The sequence below is a fragment of the Cryptotermes secundus genome, unplaced genomic scaffold (assembly GCF_002891405.2).
Source record: "Cryptotermes secundus unplaced genomic scaffold, Csec_1.0 scaffold940, whole genome shotgun sequence".
In the NCBI taxonomy this organism is placed as follows: domain Eukaryota; kingdom Metazoa; phylum Arthropoda; class Insecta; order Blattodea; family Kalotermitidae; genus Cryptotermes; species Cryptotermes secundus.
The window spans coordinates 615,617-631,978 of NW_019730116.1; positions in this window are offsets into that span (position 1 = coordinate 615,617).

Below are 16,362 nucleotides of genomic sequence, written 5' to 3' on the forward strand. Positions count from 1 at the left end.
TTCTCACGGTCTCTTTGCTTGCAGATTTCTTATATATTTTTTCTTCTACCCTGAAGATGGAGGCGATACGTTCCTCCGAAACGTCGGTTAACACCACATATACACGGTGCAAAATCCCAGAAGACTGCTTTCTTCAATCCTTATACCAGTTCTTATCCAGTTGTTTTATTACCTCTTGTATAAAATATTCTTAAATAATTATTCAGGAACATATTGAATAATGAATCCACATCCATGTTATCATTGTTGGTAAAAATGCTGTTACAGGATTCATAACTTAATTTAATTTTAAAATCTTCTATAGAATATTTATGTATGTTTCTGATAGTATAAATGCAATGATTTGATAATTGTAGATTTACATTCTTTACTATTGGCAGTTGAGCATCATGATCTGATAACCCATTATATATGGGAAAGAGAGTATAATTCAAAATTTTATGGATGTCTATGAATATATTGTCTATTGCCATGTTAGATTGGTTTTGGACTCTGGTGGGGAAGTGTACTATAGCATCGAGCTGTTTTTTTTATCACTGTCCATAAAATAATCTATTTATATTGCTGCATATAATAAACTTCAATTCAGCTTTGTAAAGTGGCTTGATAATACTGTCTGATCTACTAAGAAATTAAATAAAATTACCACAAGGTGCTCTATAGACTGCCAATACACAAATATTAAAAACAGTAGGTTCTTATTTTAGTGCATAAACCTCAGTATCCTTATCTTTGCTATATCTACTCAACATTTAAGTAGTTCAAATTTTTATGTACAAAAATGCAAACCCCACTTTTTCTATAGATTTTTACAGTGTGAGGTAGCAAGTTTATAACCATCTAAACTAATTTGATCAAGTTTCCATTGTTAAAGATGGTGTTCCAAGAGAGACAAAATGTGTGGTAAATTTGGAAAAAACAGAACTGATCAACTCATCAGCTTTTTTTCTCAGTCCACAGATAATCTGATGAAGTATTATTAGTAGCTTAATACCTATTGTTTGATTATCATCTACCATAAAACAGTCCTCTTTCCTTGTTTCAGGTTTCTTCTGTCTTCTGGATGCTCGAACTACTTTAGCTGTTTGACTGTTACTAACGTCTGCAAAATTTCTCAGGGTTTTGGATTGTGCCCTACCATCTGATATTCCACCTACTTCTTCTACTGGAACCTCTTGGTCTGCAACATGACATATAACTTTTTTGTCTGATGTGGCAGCTTTAGGATCTTCTTGTGTAATTATACCATTATTCCCACTTGAAGTATAATTTACCCCATCCTCATATTCAGTTTTCCAGTACGGTCTGATTGGTTCTTCTGTTTGTTTTTGAAACATTGTAGTAACAAAATTAGCTATCTTTAATGCTCCTTTTTCTTTACCCACATTGTTCATATGCATACCATGTTTAGTAAAAAATTCCCTTTTGGGATCTACTTTTACCACCTTAACATGCTTGAAAGGCTTCATAAGCTTCACTAGTTTTCTATTAAAGTTTTTCACTTCACTATTCATGCAAGACCAGTCAGATAAGTCATACCGATATGGGACACTCGGCAAAACAATGTTCATATGACTATTAATTTCCATGAAATCTGCTGTGTGTCTGAATCCATCTTAGGAATTATTTTTGCCAACAACATTAGTACTTCCCCAAAAGACAACTACATCCTTGTTGGTTAAGTATTCAATATCACCTTTTGCTGAAGCGATTAATGTATCTGTACATGCTCCCGGTTTCACAAAACCATTAATCTTGTAACTGTCTTAAGGCTATGTTTCATATTAGCTGCACAGCCTTGTGCATGACTGTCCCCGATGATCACCATTTTCCGTCATTGATTTTGTTGAGCACTTCCTTTAAATATATGGTTTATATTATTCTTATTTGTTTCCACTGGTGTTTGCCCCTTAATAATAACTGGAATCGTATATGTTAAATCATTTATATGTGGCTGTTGATTTCTGTGCTCACTATTACTGGTACAAAACTGAGTAGAGATTCTCTTTCGGACCAGAGCTTCTTGTATTCGATCCTTGTTGAGGTTATATAGAACCTCAAAGTGATTTGCAGTTTTTATAATTGGTGGCACAAATTTCTTAAAATTAGATAATGTCTGCTTATTTAAATCTACATTTGCTTTTTTCCAGCTTTTACTATTCACTGATGAGAACAATCCTTCATTTTTATGTATATTTGTCAAACCTGCATTCCCTGACGTATCACCTTGCACAAATTATCTCTTTAAAGTGTTCATATCTTCTTGCAGAAGTGCAGTAATTTGACACACAGATTTCAATTCCTGTGACACAGTTTGGAGTTCTTCATTTAATAATGCACAATTAACACAATTTATATCACCTTTACCACTTGAAAACTCGCGGTGATTAGCTACACTATGCTTAGCACTCATAACCACATCTGCCATCATCACTACTCCTCACTAGTTAGTGAAGAGTTCTCTCTTCTGGGATATAATGTCATTCACTTTCAACACATTATGTGGTGTTACATCCCAGAAGATAGAACTTCACAGCCACTGCTGTAAGAACTTTAAAATCCTAGTACTTAAAATGATATGTTTTCTTAATATATGATGCTTGTCTGGATATATGCAGTAGAAGGGTGTCTTATAAACTGAAGAATAGCCAGATGGTGGAGTGATTGTAGGAGATTTACACTAAAAATTAAGCCCTTAGTTGATATAGCCCTTCAAATGAAAGGAACTGAACCAAATAGGAAAATAGGAAACAGAGAACTTATTACACACTCATGACTCAACCACCTTTCTTTCTAGATGGGTAACCTGCAGACATGGTGTTCCCCAGGGTTCTGTCTTGGGGCCATTACTATTTAATGTTTACATTAACGACCTGCCAAGTACTCTAGATGGTTTAGCTCATACCATTCTTTACGCGGATGATACCACTATAATTGTTTCCTCAAAAGACATCACCACATTGAATCATAAAATAAATAAAATAATGAATCATATCTATGAATGGTTCAAAATAATCGATTAGTCCTTAATCTAGAGAAGATGCATGTAATTAAATTTACTACGCCTATGACCATGGACTATGCATTACATGTGGAATATAACGATCAAGTTCTTAATATTGATGAAAGTGTTAATTTCTTGGGTGTGTGCCTTGACAGTCATCTCAAGTGGAAACAATATTCGGATAATTTAATAACAAAATTAAGTACTGCAATTTTCATGCTTAGAAAATTGCAGCCTACGATGAGTGGACAAGTTTTACGTATGGTTTACTTTTCTCATGTGCAGGTTCAACTTAATTACGGTATCATTTTTTGGGGCTCTTCTTCATTAATGAAAAGTATATTTACTGTACAAAAAAGAGCATTAAGAGTCTTGTTAAGATTAGGGCCAAGGAGTTCATGTAGGGAAGGCTTTAAGACAACGGGCATACTTACTGTCCCCTGTTTATATATATATTCCATAGTCTTGTTTGTACTCAAAAATCCTGATATGTATCAGGTGAATAATGGCATACACAAATTAAGTACTAGGTGGCATAATAAACTACATGTTTCCTTTGTGAGATTATCTTCCATTCAAAAGAGTATGCATTTTTCATCCATTAGAATATTTAATAACTTGCCATACAATATATATTCTTTGAAAGACAATATTAATACTTTTAAACAAAGTCTAAAAGATTATCTTATTTTAAATGCATTTTATTCGGTAGATGAATACATGGCATACAGGCAAGCATAATTCATTATTGTTGTCTTTCCAAGATTATGTATTATCTAGATTTGTTATATGACTGCTTTTTATTTTATTATTGTATTTTTCATTTTACAATTCCTGAATATTTTAATTGTGGAGACTAGATTGCATTTTGCAATGTCATTTTCTGACGACTTCAATATCCGGTCCGGTTTCCGGGCAGTGGATCTGTGAAGTTATGTATCTATGTCTGTAAATATAAAAGGTTTGACAAAATTTAACATAGCCTCCCATACTGAACAGGGGGCACTTGGTGGTGTAGTTGGTTGAGGCACTATGCTACAAGCCGAAAGGTTGCATGTTTGAGTCCCGATGAGGTGGATTTTTTCAGTTGACCTAACCCTTCCAGTAGTACTATGGTCCTGGGGTCGACTTGGCCTCTAGCAGAAATAAGTATTAGGAATCTTCCTAGGGGTTAAAGGCAGCCAGTGTGTAAGGCTGACAACCTTACCGCCATTTGTGAGCTGATTGTTTAGAGAAAATGTGGGAGTCTCGATCTCTCACAACCCTATGGGCCTTCACGGACTGTAACAGGGTTAGCTTTTTTTCCCCCATACTGAACTTTATTGAAATTATCTTAATTACTTTTAGTTGGTTATAGTTATTTGGAGATGAATGGATGTCAAAAATTTATAGCTTCTTTTCATATTTTTAAATGCATGTGTGAATTAAACCACCAAATCAGGATGTGCACATTGTTTCATTTTGCCCTCCTGCATTTTATTTTGGCAATATCTGCAAAGACTGGTGGAAACTGAAACTAATTAACTTGGTGGAGCTGAGCCCTACTTGTGTAGCTGCAAAAGAACTTCCCAGCAGTTCATGGAATCTGAAGGTTCATTACTGTGTTCACAAGAGCCCCTGAATGGTCCCTATCATGTTCCAGATAGATCCAGCTCACACCACCCCATCCTATCTCTGTAAGATTAATTTTAATATTATACACCACCTACATCTTGGTCTTCCTAGTGGTCTCTTTCCTTCAGGCTTTCCCACCAATATCCTATATGTATTCATCCTCTCCCCCATTCATGGCACATGCCCTGCCCATCTCATGATCCTTGGCTCAATCATTCTAATTATAATTGGTGAATAGTATAATCTCCTCCTGAATCAGGTTTTGATTTGTTACTGTTGTTCCCAAATAGTTGAACATTTTCGAAACATCTGTTAGCTACCTTTATGTCATGATTTTGCCCTGCATTCTAGTGGTGAGACAGCAACATATACACTCAACTCTCAATTATCCGGGATAATGGTGGGGATGGAAATCACGATTAATCAAAAACCCGGTTAAGACAAATTTTATTAAAAGTAGTACTGTAATACTGTACCTTCATAATACTGTAGGCCTACCTGTATTTAAATTTATTCAACCTCATTTCTATGTCCTCTCATGGCCTATTTAATACTTTTTTTACATTACACTGAAGTATGAATTAGTTATTTCAGTCACAGTGTTCAACAACATCCAACACTTTTTACCAATATTCACACTTAACACTTAAAATTTAATATTGTCGTTTGCTTTTTCGCGGCATTTTCCTTTTTACAGATATCCGTACGAAGCCTACATAATATTAGCTTATCACTTAATAAACTGTTCTCTTCACTCTCAAGAGAGTCTAGTAAGGATTACAAATGATTAAGGGCAGCACCATGTGATATTTTCTTACTAGCAGCACCGTTCATCTCTTCCTCATTCTCACTTTCTTCCCGCTCTTCTGGCTGCACCCCCACTGAACTTACGATTTCATCACCGCTTAACATTTCGAAGCCCGGCTCACACGAGTTTCTGTTGAATAATTAACACAACGCGCTTCCTTTCACACCCTGACATTTTGCTAACGCACTTGAAGATCGATACAAAGAGACTAACTGGGGCGGTGTCTGTTCTTGAAATTTTCCACAAATCCTTGCATTCTTTCACCCCTACCCTAGAACATTGTGTTAGCATAAGGGAACCAAAAAATGCAGAGCTCGGTTCACACTAGTGTGAAAATAGTGTTATAACTCATCATGTGAAACAAAAGTGAATGAATATTAAACAACATATAAGCCTCAAAAAAGCCCCGGTAGCCCTGATTAAGCCGCAAACCGGTTTATCCGCCCCCGGATAATCGAGAGTTGAGTGTATTTAGTTTTCTCTGTGTTTACTTCTAGACAAACTTCCTTACTAGCAGTAGTTAAGGTTTCTTTATCTTTCTTTATGGTACATGTGTTATCACCCAGTAGATTCACATGATCAGTGTAGACCAGCAGCTGATGTGTCCCATTTAATCTCAGCCCCACCTGGTTTTCCTGGTCTCTCCTAATGGCATATTCTATAGCAAATTTGAAAAGCAGTGGCAATAAAGCATCTCCTTGTTTTAGACCATTCTAGATAGGAAAATTATCAGAGAAATGTTTACCTATACAGACTTTACCATACATTCATTTAAACACATTTTCATCAGCCTAACCAGTTTCATATATACCCCAAACTATAAGAATATTGAATAGTATTACCCTCCTAACTGAATCACAGGTTTTCTTGAAGTCTGTGAATATCTGATGTATGGTCTCATTGTACTCCCACTTTTTCTCTGGGCAATGCATAAGTTCTGATCACTAGTTGATCTGTTACATCAAAACCCACACTGATGATCCCTAATAATTTCATCTATATATGGACTTAACCTTGAGAGAAGAATATAGGATAAAACTATGTATGAAGCTGGTAGCAGTGATATCTCATGATAAATACTGCAGTCAGTTTTATCATCATTCTTGTGAATTGATACAATAGACTTCTACTGATCAGCCAATTCTTCCTTACTCCAGACAGAATTAATTAGCTTATGGATCTCAGATCATAATGTTTAACCTCCTGCTTGAATCAGTTCTGCCAGAATTTGATCACTACCTGGTGATTTATACCTTTTCAAATTTGCAGTGCATGATGTAACTGACATTCAGCAACTGAGAGTAGTAGTTCTTCCACCTATTCAAAATGTTGTGAGAATCTACAAGTAGATCACCATTCTCATCCTCCACTAAGTTAATTGTAGGGTGTTAACTTCTCTTAAATTTATCTATTCCCCTATACAGGTCTCTGATGTGCTTGTTCTTACTGTTCATATTCATATTCATATTCATATTTATTTCAAGTTCAGTTGATCCATACATGAGTTGAAAGTACAAACTGTTGGATATAGAACGTGTCACAAAGTAAATACTAGTCTAAGTTCCCAATCATTGGAACAGAGTCAAAATACCCGATAAGAACGATATATGATACAGTACACACATTATTAAAATTTCATTTAAATACAATAAGATAAAACCATAAATTAAAAGTACCAGTAACATATGTATTCAACAATGACTTTAACATGAAGTATAAAAAAAAAACAAAAAACTAATTACCCTGAGGAAAGTGTCACAACCATCACTTAAAAGCTACAGTATACCAAAGAAACAACCTATGACCACACTTCACATCCAACAAATTGGTTATACCAACCACTGGTCTATACAATACATTCCCAGAATCATGATGCATAACAATAGTACTGTAAACCGTCCTACATGTACCAGCCCCACCAATCAGCCCACAATGCATACAACAAAATGTAATAAGACATCCCACTTCCTAGTATGCCTTCTATACAGGACTTCAATATGCAAAGGGGTGAAAATCACCCCATTCACCCATCAAATAACTCCCGTAGTGAGTAATAGGATTTCTCCAAAAGANCTTTTCTAAATCACAGAATATACCTCCCACCACAGACTTGCTGTTCCATGCTTGTAGAATGTACTTTAATAAAGTAAATATGGCTTTCTGAGTGGAGGAATTACTTCTAAACCCAAATTGATCTGTAGATAATATATTATTATTAACGACATGTTCTAATAATCTTGCTAGTATAACTTTCTCAAATATTTTTGAGAAGGATGTCAATAGTGAAATTGGTCTATAGTTCTTAATATCTTTTTTATCACCCTTCTTATAAATTGGTTTTATTATGGAATATTTCAATCGAGATGGAAATTTACCTGATAAGATTACTCTGTTGCAAATATAATTTAATGGGGCAACAATATATGGAGAGCTTATTTTTAGTATTTTGAGGGAGATTTCATCGTATCCAGATGAATTTTTAGGTTTGAGATCTTTGATTATTTTTGCAATCTCCTTAGTCGATGTCCGTTTCAGATCTAGTTTTGGAAAAGGTTTCTTAAAGGCTTTGAAAAGGTAGTCCATACAGTTCTTATCAGGAATATCATTCCTATTTATATTAGATCTTATTTTATCTACTACAGAGAGAAAATAATTCTGGAAAACATCAGCTATATCACTGCGCTTTTCTCTTGGAGTCTCTGAATTATATGCATCTATGAATTGCAATAATCTATTGTCTGATTTTTTCCCTGTTATGGTTTTAACAATTTTCCACGCCATTACCATTTTATTACTTGAATTAGTTATTAGTCTATCATAATTAAGTTTTTTTGCTGCTTTTATTACCTCTGTTAAAGTTCTACAGTATAAATTATAATGCTTCTTTAGATTATTATCCTTATGATTCCTACAATGTAAATAAAGTTCTCTCTTATGTTGACACGAGACTTTTATACCAGTAGTTATCCAATTATTATTTTTAAACTTATCTCTTGTTATTTTTTTTAATGGGAAACTGGTATAGAAGACTCTCAAATAAGTGTTCAGAAAGGTATTAAATCCAATATCGACATCCTCACTATTAAATGTGTCCTCCCATGCTTCATAACTTAGGTTTATTTTGAATTCAAACATGGAGTAGTTATTAATGTTCCTTAACGTTATGCGTGACTGGTTGTAATATTGCTTACCCATATTCTTTATTATTAATAACTGGCCGTCATGATCCGATAAACCGTTAACAATAGAATGAACTGAGTAATTCTTATACTGAGATGGATCAATAAATATATTGTCAATTAGTGATTCGCAACCATGATGACTTCTGGTGGGGAAATCAACAACAGATACAAGATTATATGATGACAGAATATCATCCAGTTGTTGTTTCATATGAGTTTCCTTTAAATAATTAATATTAATGTCACCACATACTATTATTTTCACTTTAGGGTTAAATATCATTCTTAAAGCATTATCTAATTTTTGTAAGAACTGAGAAAAGTTTCCTGATGGAGCCCTATACACAGCTACTATATATATGATATGTGTAATTAATTGTGTCTTTAGAGCACACATTTCAACCGTTCTTTCAATGCAAAATTTATCCATATTCACATAAGAATAACTTATGGAATTATGCACATAAATCGCTACACCACCCATTCTAAAATTTTTCCTACAATATAATGCCCCCCTCTCATATTGGTCAATATTGATATATTCGGCTTCAAGGGAATTTAAATGATGTTCGGTTAAACAAATTACCTGAGGCCCACCAGAGTGTAATGAACTTGATAACTCCTCTATTTTATTCCTCAATCCTCTAATATTCTGATGAAAAACTCTAAATTCAGTAGTCTTGTCATACAATAAGTGCCGATCTTTACACTGTTTACCTTTATCTGGTGGTCTACTTCTTTTGTCAACAATATCATTAGAATTAGAATTAGAATTCGTTGCAAGCTCATTAATTTTGTCTTTTAAATATTCCCTCTTTTTATTTTAAATGTCTACTGGCTTCATGTCTTAGATTGTTCAGATTATCCCCATTTATTTTGCTTGGATCCTGTAACCACAGTAATTTGGCTTGTCTCCTTTGATATAATAATTTTGAACATCCTTTGTGGAACCATGGCTTATGCTTCTTCATTTCATAATAACCTAGACCTCTTTTACTGAAATTTTGATATTACCTCTAATAGTTTCCCAAGCTTTATTAACATCCGCCTCAGTGTCTAAGTTTTCGAAAGTTGCAAACCTGTTGGAGATTTGAACACGATACTGTTCTTTACCCTCTACCTGGTTCAATTTCTTGAGATTGAACCTCTCCATATTGAACTCTGTGCTTTGTTTGTTTACTCACTGCCAGTCTCCCTAACTTTTGCTACCACCAGATAGTGATCGGTATCACAAACATGTATGTGTATGGATGTGGCGATGTTTACTACTCCAACTCATTATCATTATTAATTTCGTACAAGCTCTAATTCCCAGTTGTTGGTTTGAAAATGTCTTCCATACCTAATTTGACATTAAAATCTCCTAACAAAATGTTTATATGGTATTTAAGGAATTTATCAAGTACATGTTCTAGTTCTTTGTAGAGCATGTCCTTCACATCATCAGTTTTATCTTTTGTTGGGGCACAAAGAATCAGAACAGTATCACCCCAGTGACTTCTTAGTAATTGTACAAGATGGTTCAAATATGACCGGGACTGATTTTTTTTTTTTAAACCATAATTGCCAAACACTTACTTGCACATGTCAGTCTTCAACATACTCCCTCTGGAGTCAATACATTTTTTCCAACTTTCTGAAAGCATCCTGATGCCCTTTTCAAAAAAGGCTTGTGGTTGGTGGCATGTCCACTCCCGAACAGTCTGGATGACGGCATCGTCCACAAACCGCATGCCTTGCAAGTCTGATTTGAGCCTTCCAAACAGGTAGAAATCACCTGGGGCCAAATCGGGACTGTACGCCGGATGTATCAGAAGGTTCCATTTCAATTTCCAGAGGGTTTCCATTGTTGTTTTGGCCATATGCGGGCGTGCATTGTCTTGAAGGATGGCCACCCGCTTTCCACATGTCTTCTGCTTGGATTAGATCTTTTCCTTCATGTCTGTTGCCAGGAGGTCTGAGTAATAAGCTGCATTGACTGTTCTGGCATCTGTCAGAAAGTCTACATGGATAACCCCCTTCCAGTCCCAGAAGAATGTTGCCATCACTTATCCTGCTGAACGGCTCCTCTGCGCTCTCTTGGGTTTGGGAGAACTGGTATGCCGCCACTCATGTGATGACTGCTGGGACTTGGGAATGAAGTAGTGTGCCCACGTTTCATCGGTGGTCACTATAGACTTAAAAAATACATCACCTTTGTCTTCAAACTGCTGTAGGAGATGACTGGCAGCTTGCATGCGAACCATTTTGTTCACGTTCGTCAAAGTGCGAGGTACCACCCGTGCATTCACTTTGCGATAGTGCAGGTGGTATTTTACAGTGTCTTCTACACTACCAACACTGATGGACAGCATTGCTCCAAATTCCTTGACGGTGATGCACGTATTCTCAGGAATAAGCGCGTCTGCACAATCAGTGTTTGGCTCGGTGACAGATGTTCGCAGCCGACGATCATGCGGTTCATTCTCCATGCGCTCTGTGCCCTCTCTGAAGCACTTACACCACTCAAACACATGGGTCTCAGAGACACTCTTCCCCATACTGTTGTTGGAGTCTGTGGTGAATTTCAGTGGATGGGACATTTTCTCCAATGAGGAATTTGATCACAATGCGTTGTTCCACGCTCCGTGGTACCTTCTGTTCGCTCATCACTCTAGCAACTCCCAGACAGGATTGCACAGATTCTAACCCAAACAGGAGGGAGGGTGGATGTTGTGGCTTCACACTCTCAAGGTCGCACAGCTGCTGCACAGTGCGGCTTGTTTACACACAAATCAGTCCCGGTCATATTTGAAACACCTTGTATTGTGTACGACATCCTGTCATTAACAGACTCTACCCTATTAACTACTGATATGATTCTCTTATGTACAAGAAAACCTGTACCCAATTCATGCTTCTCACTCCCCTTTCCATAGAAAAATGTATATTTGCATGCTGGTTCCGTGCCCGTCCCATCTGACCTGTACTCCTACTAAATCTAACTTATACTTTTGATATTTCTTTTGCAACTGTCATGAGCAAAGTTGCCCTATACAGACTTCTTACATTCCATGTACTAAATCACATCCATTTTCTTTAGCTTAGGTTGCTGATAGAAGGAATCCATCCAGGTCCAAGGCCCCTTGTGACATTTCATAACAAGCTTATTTTTTACAGTGAGGAGTTGTTAGTCCCACACCCAAACCCCAAACTGGCAGGCCACTCCTTGCCAGCTGTCCATGACTGCATATTCAATATATTAGCAGCTGTGGATCTATACATCCGCTCCCCCATACGCCTCCATGGTGTAGTGCTTAATTCGTTGAGCACAAGGACAACTTTACATTTACCTTTTACCTCCCTCCAGCCACAACCTGAAGATGCGCCATGCCATGGTTACAGGAGACTCACCTAACATGGACTGACAGAAACTGACAAAGGAAAATTATTCTGTTTTGCATCTGTATCAGTGAATGTGTGACATTCAAGATGTACAAGTTTCAAATCAGACCATTTCTCATGTGTTTTCCTGCTGTAAAATGCCACACGAGGTGAAAGGGCTACCACACTGAAGGATTAATATTATATTAACATTATAATATTTATTTTCAATAAAAATCAAATGCAGACTGGGTGACAAGGTGAGGAATGTTTATTTGCTAAACAAGAATTTTAGGTCATGGAGAGTCTCAATTTGACTGTTCATCTCACATTTGTAAATGTGTAATTTCATAACAAGGAAGAATGTACTGAAATTAAATATAATGAAGTTTTATAAAGCACCTCTCATTCAAAATGTTATAGAAATAGGACAGTGGGTTTAGGAGATGAAAGAGACATGCATGGTTACATAAATGTGAGGCCAAAATGATGAACATACAAAGAAAATTTGGATGGGGGGGAGGGCATTTCCATACAGAACTCCTTGTTTTAAGCCCATGTCATTAGTGAATGATTTGCTTTAAAATAGATAGTCTCAGTTTGAAATATAATGTATTTATCATGAAAAGTTAAACAGTTCCATCTAGTGTGACTGACTTGTGAAGATTTTTCTTATTTCAGTTATTTATGCCCTTATATGTTTCGGTCTTCAGAGACCATCTTTAGAGGGACACCTTTACATCAATACAGTTAGAAGCCACTATGACAATACATGTTCTAAAAGTTAAATGTATACATACAGTATTAATAATATACAATTGGGTATAAAATCTAAAGTCTTTACAACTACAGCGGCTGTTCCAATACATTAAAATATTTGTAATTTGTTTGTTAAGACTACTGGAATTTGTAAACCAAGCAGGTTCGTGTCGTCCCTCTTATTATTTCTTTCGATGGGGGCCGAATGTATGCCGCCTTGTCATTCTCGAGAAGAGGGTTCTTTGATATTGTCCTGTATGCGTTTGTGGCGCTGTATTTTTACTCTAGTAAATAACTGAAGTAAGAAAAATCTTCACCAGTCACATTAGATGGAACCATTTAACTTTTCATGATATTATTAGTGTGACAGACCAGAATGAAACAAATAAAAAATAATGTATTATTCATTTTATGGACAAACATCTGTTCAATAAAAACATAATTCAGCTACAAATTCTGTGAAGTAATGTAAGTTAAAACAGTATTTATTCTGAAATAAAAGTGATGCCACAGAAGGGCAAAATGGTGAAGGTGTGGAAACATAAGAATAGTGTTGGATCCACAGTGGAACAAAATTAAGGGCAGGATATGTGTTGTTTCATTTAATGATCAAACAAGTCATATTTGAAATAAGATTAATTTTCATAATCATAACTTTGCCCCAATTTTAAGTAAAAACATGATATGACACATTTTAATTCTAAGTTTTTATTTTACAATCATTTGATGCCTTGTACAAGTGTGAAATGCACAACCATGAAAATACAACATGTCTATATCAAAAGAATATAAACCATGATATCCTGAAATACAGATAAATTTAAATATCCATACAATTGAGAAAAGCACATGTAAAGCGAATTAATTTAAACTCACATTTATTACGTTCATTTTTAAGCACAAAATGTACATATCTGCTGTGATGAACATACCAGTTTCATGAAATATTAATGTATGAGAAGGTTCCTTAAACCCTATTGGTTTTCACAAAGCATAAAAATATCTTTCATCTATAATATGCTGCCTGATATTACCACTGTGGTTCACTATGGGAACTGGTCAATGCTCGGCTTTATTCACACTTTTACATGGCAATATGGAACATCTGGCTCCAAAAATGTTACAAGCATCAAACTTATGATTGGCAAGTAGAACATATAAAATATATCAATTCATCGGAAGTTTTTCTTCAGAAATATTTCTGAAAGTCACCAAGCATACACGGTCACAGAACATCATGACTGCTCCACCACTAATAATATTCTTGCCTTGTATGTGTGTGTTTCTTGAAAGACACATTCCAGAGTTTTCTTCACACTGTCATGTACATATCAAGACATTCTCAACTTATAAGGTATAACTGATGCCAATTTTATATTAACACCAATCCCAAATGAATAATTTGCTTGGTTCAGTCCAAGGCAAAAAAAAAAAACATCTGAAAGCCACACATACAGAATCTCTGAGAAGTCTCAAACCATAGGGGACATCGGTTATTTGGCATAATACAGAAAACTACAAAGAGAGAAAAACTGTTGCAAATTATGTGTTTCAGTTTCAAGTATTGGAATTTTTTTAAGCTGTTATGGCACTGCTTTCTTTACGTATCAGTAGTAATAAGGTATGGCAGTGATGCAAAAGACATGGTGATGAGAGGGGGAAACAGTAGTGAAGGGGGGAGAGGTAAAACATGAAACAGGAATAAAGAGTGAAACCACTGTGTTCTGATATATATTCATATAAAAAAATAATGTGGCCAACCGTGGCAAAATGCTGCAAGTCTACAAAGCCCAACATGCATACAGAACATCACAGAGGTTTGTATATTTGCTGCAATGAGTGTTCAGACTAGTGTCGGTCTTGCTGCTCATGTGAATTCAGCACCATGTGCTGGAGTGTGCATGTCACAGTGTCACTGGATAATGGCTGTTTGTATGATAGGGGTACTGAATATTATGTACTGCCACACAAAAATAATCACATAACTGTCTATGCTCATCATCAATGTGTGATATGGCATCTCTGGCAGTGCTGTTGTGGGGTCTGTTTTACTGGATAATAGATTAACAAGATATCACTACCATCACCTCCCAAAGATTGTGTTGCAACCTTATTTAGGCACAATGGTCTTTGTGTCATGCCATCAATTTTACTTCCAACAGGCTGGAGCATCACTGCAGTAGCTGTACTGTGTGCCAGTAGTTAGGTAAGTTTTTTGTCTGGGTAATGGATTAGTACAAGGGGACCTGTGGAATGGCCACCATCTTCTCCAGACTTCGCACCACTGGAATCCCTCCTGTGCGGTCACTTGAAATTTATGGTATCTGGTAACCAGTTGCAAAACATGACTGCACTCCAGGAAAATACCCATACTATGGAAGCAGCCATTACCCCAGCAATATTGTGATGTGTGCACTTAGCATATGGTGCCATATTCATGAGTGTAAGTAACAAGACGGCTTCAGTCTGAACGCTTACTTGTACTGTAGTGAATGTACAAACCTTTCTGGTGTTCTGTATGGATGTGTGGTTTTGTGGACTTGCAGCATTACTTCTGTATGAGTACATTAAAACAAGTGGTTTTATTCACTAGTCCTGTTCCCTGTTGTACCTGTCACTCCTTCACTACTGCTTCCCCTTACCCTGCAGACATCCCCTTTTACCATCATGTAACCTTGGTGACAGTGTTCTAACTTTTTACTACTGACATGTAAAGAGTGTAGTACCATACTGGCACTTCCTAGCAACAAAACCTAACACACAGTCTGCCAACAACTTTTTCCTCTATACAGTTGCCTATATTTTTCCAAATAACCATAGTCTTCTACAACCCAAGACGTTTGTAAAATCTGTATGTGTGCACACAGGCATAACAAGGTAGGATCTAAAACATCTATGCTGAGATTCAGAATCCAGTTTAGTTAGTTTTCTCCTCCCATGCCCACCATACCTACATTTTCTCAAAGGATTAATATTGTTTACCAGTTGTGCTCTATTATAGCCACTCCTACTTGACCAAAGAACTGTTCATGTTAAGTTCAAAAGGGACTCCTCAGTAAATGAACTCACATGAGAACATAAAAAGCAAAACATGTTCCAACATTTTAGTCATCCTCAATTAAATCTTGCAGAGTACTGAAGAATGTCACTACTTTAATTCCAACTCCTAAAATGAAATCCCAGCTATGTCTATACATTCACATTTACATACAGCAAACACACCAAAGTCACAAAAATTTAATTGTACTATTTCCTGACACCATTCCCACAAAACATACTAGTAATACAAAATGTTATCAGATGTAAATAAATATTATGCAAACTATTCCAAATATTATGCTTTGAGACACCCTTATATAAACTCTAGGCTTTATAAAGTAGACCTCTGATTATCAGTTATGAAAGATTTTCAGTCCTCTAATTGTAAAAAGTTATTTCAAAAAGGTAGGAGCACCCACAAAGTTCTGCAAAAACACTGACAGAATACATCACCAGATACTTTACATAAATCTTGAACCTGATCAGTAAGGTCTGTTAGCTAAGGCAGATTATAAGGGTCATATACTACATGCAGATAAAAGGAAACAGCATTTATGTGTGTTGCAGTATATATAGGCTTTAGGGCTTGGACA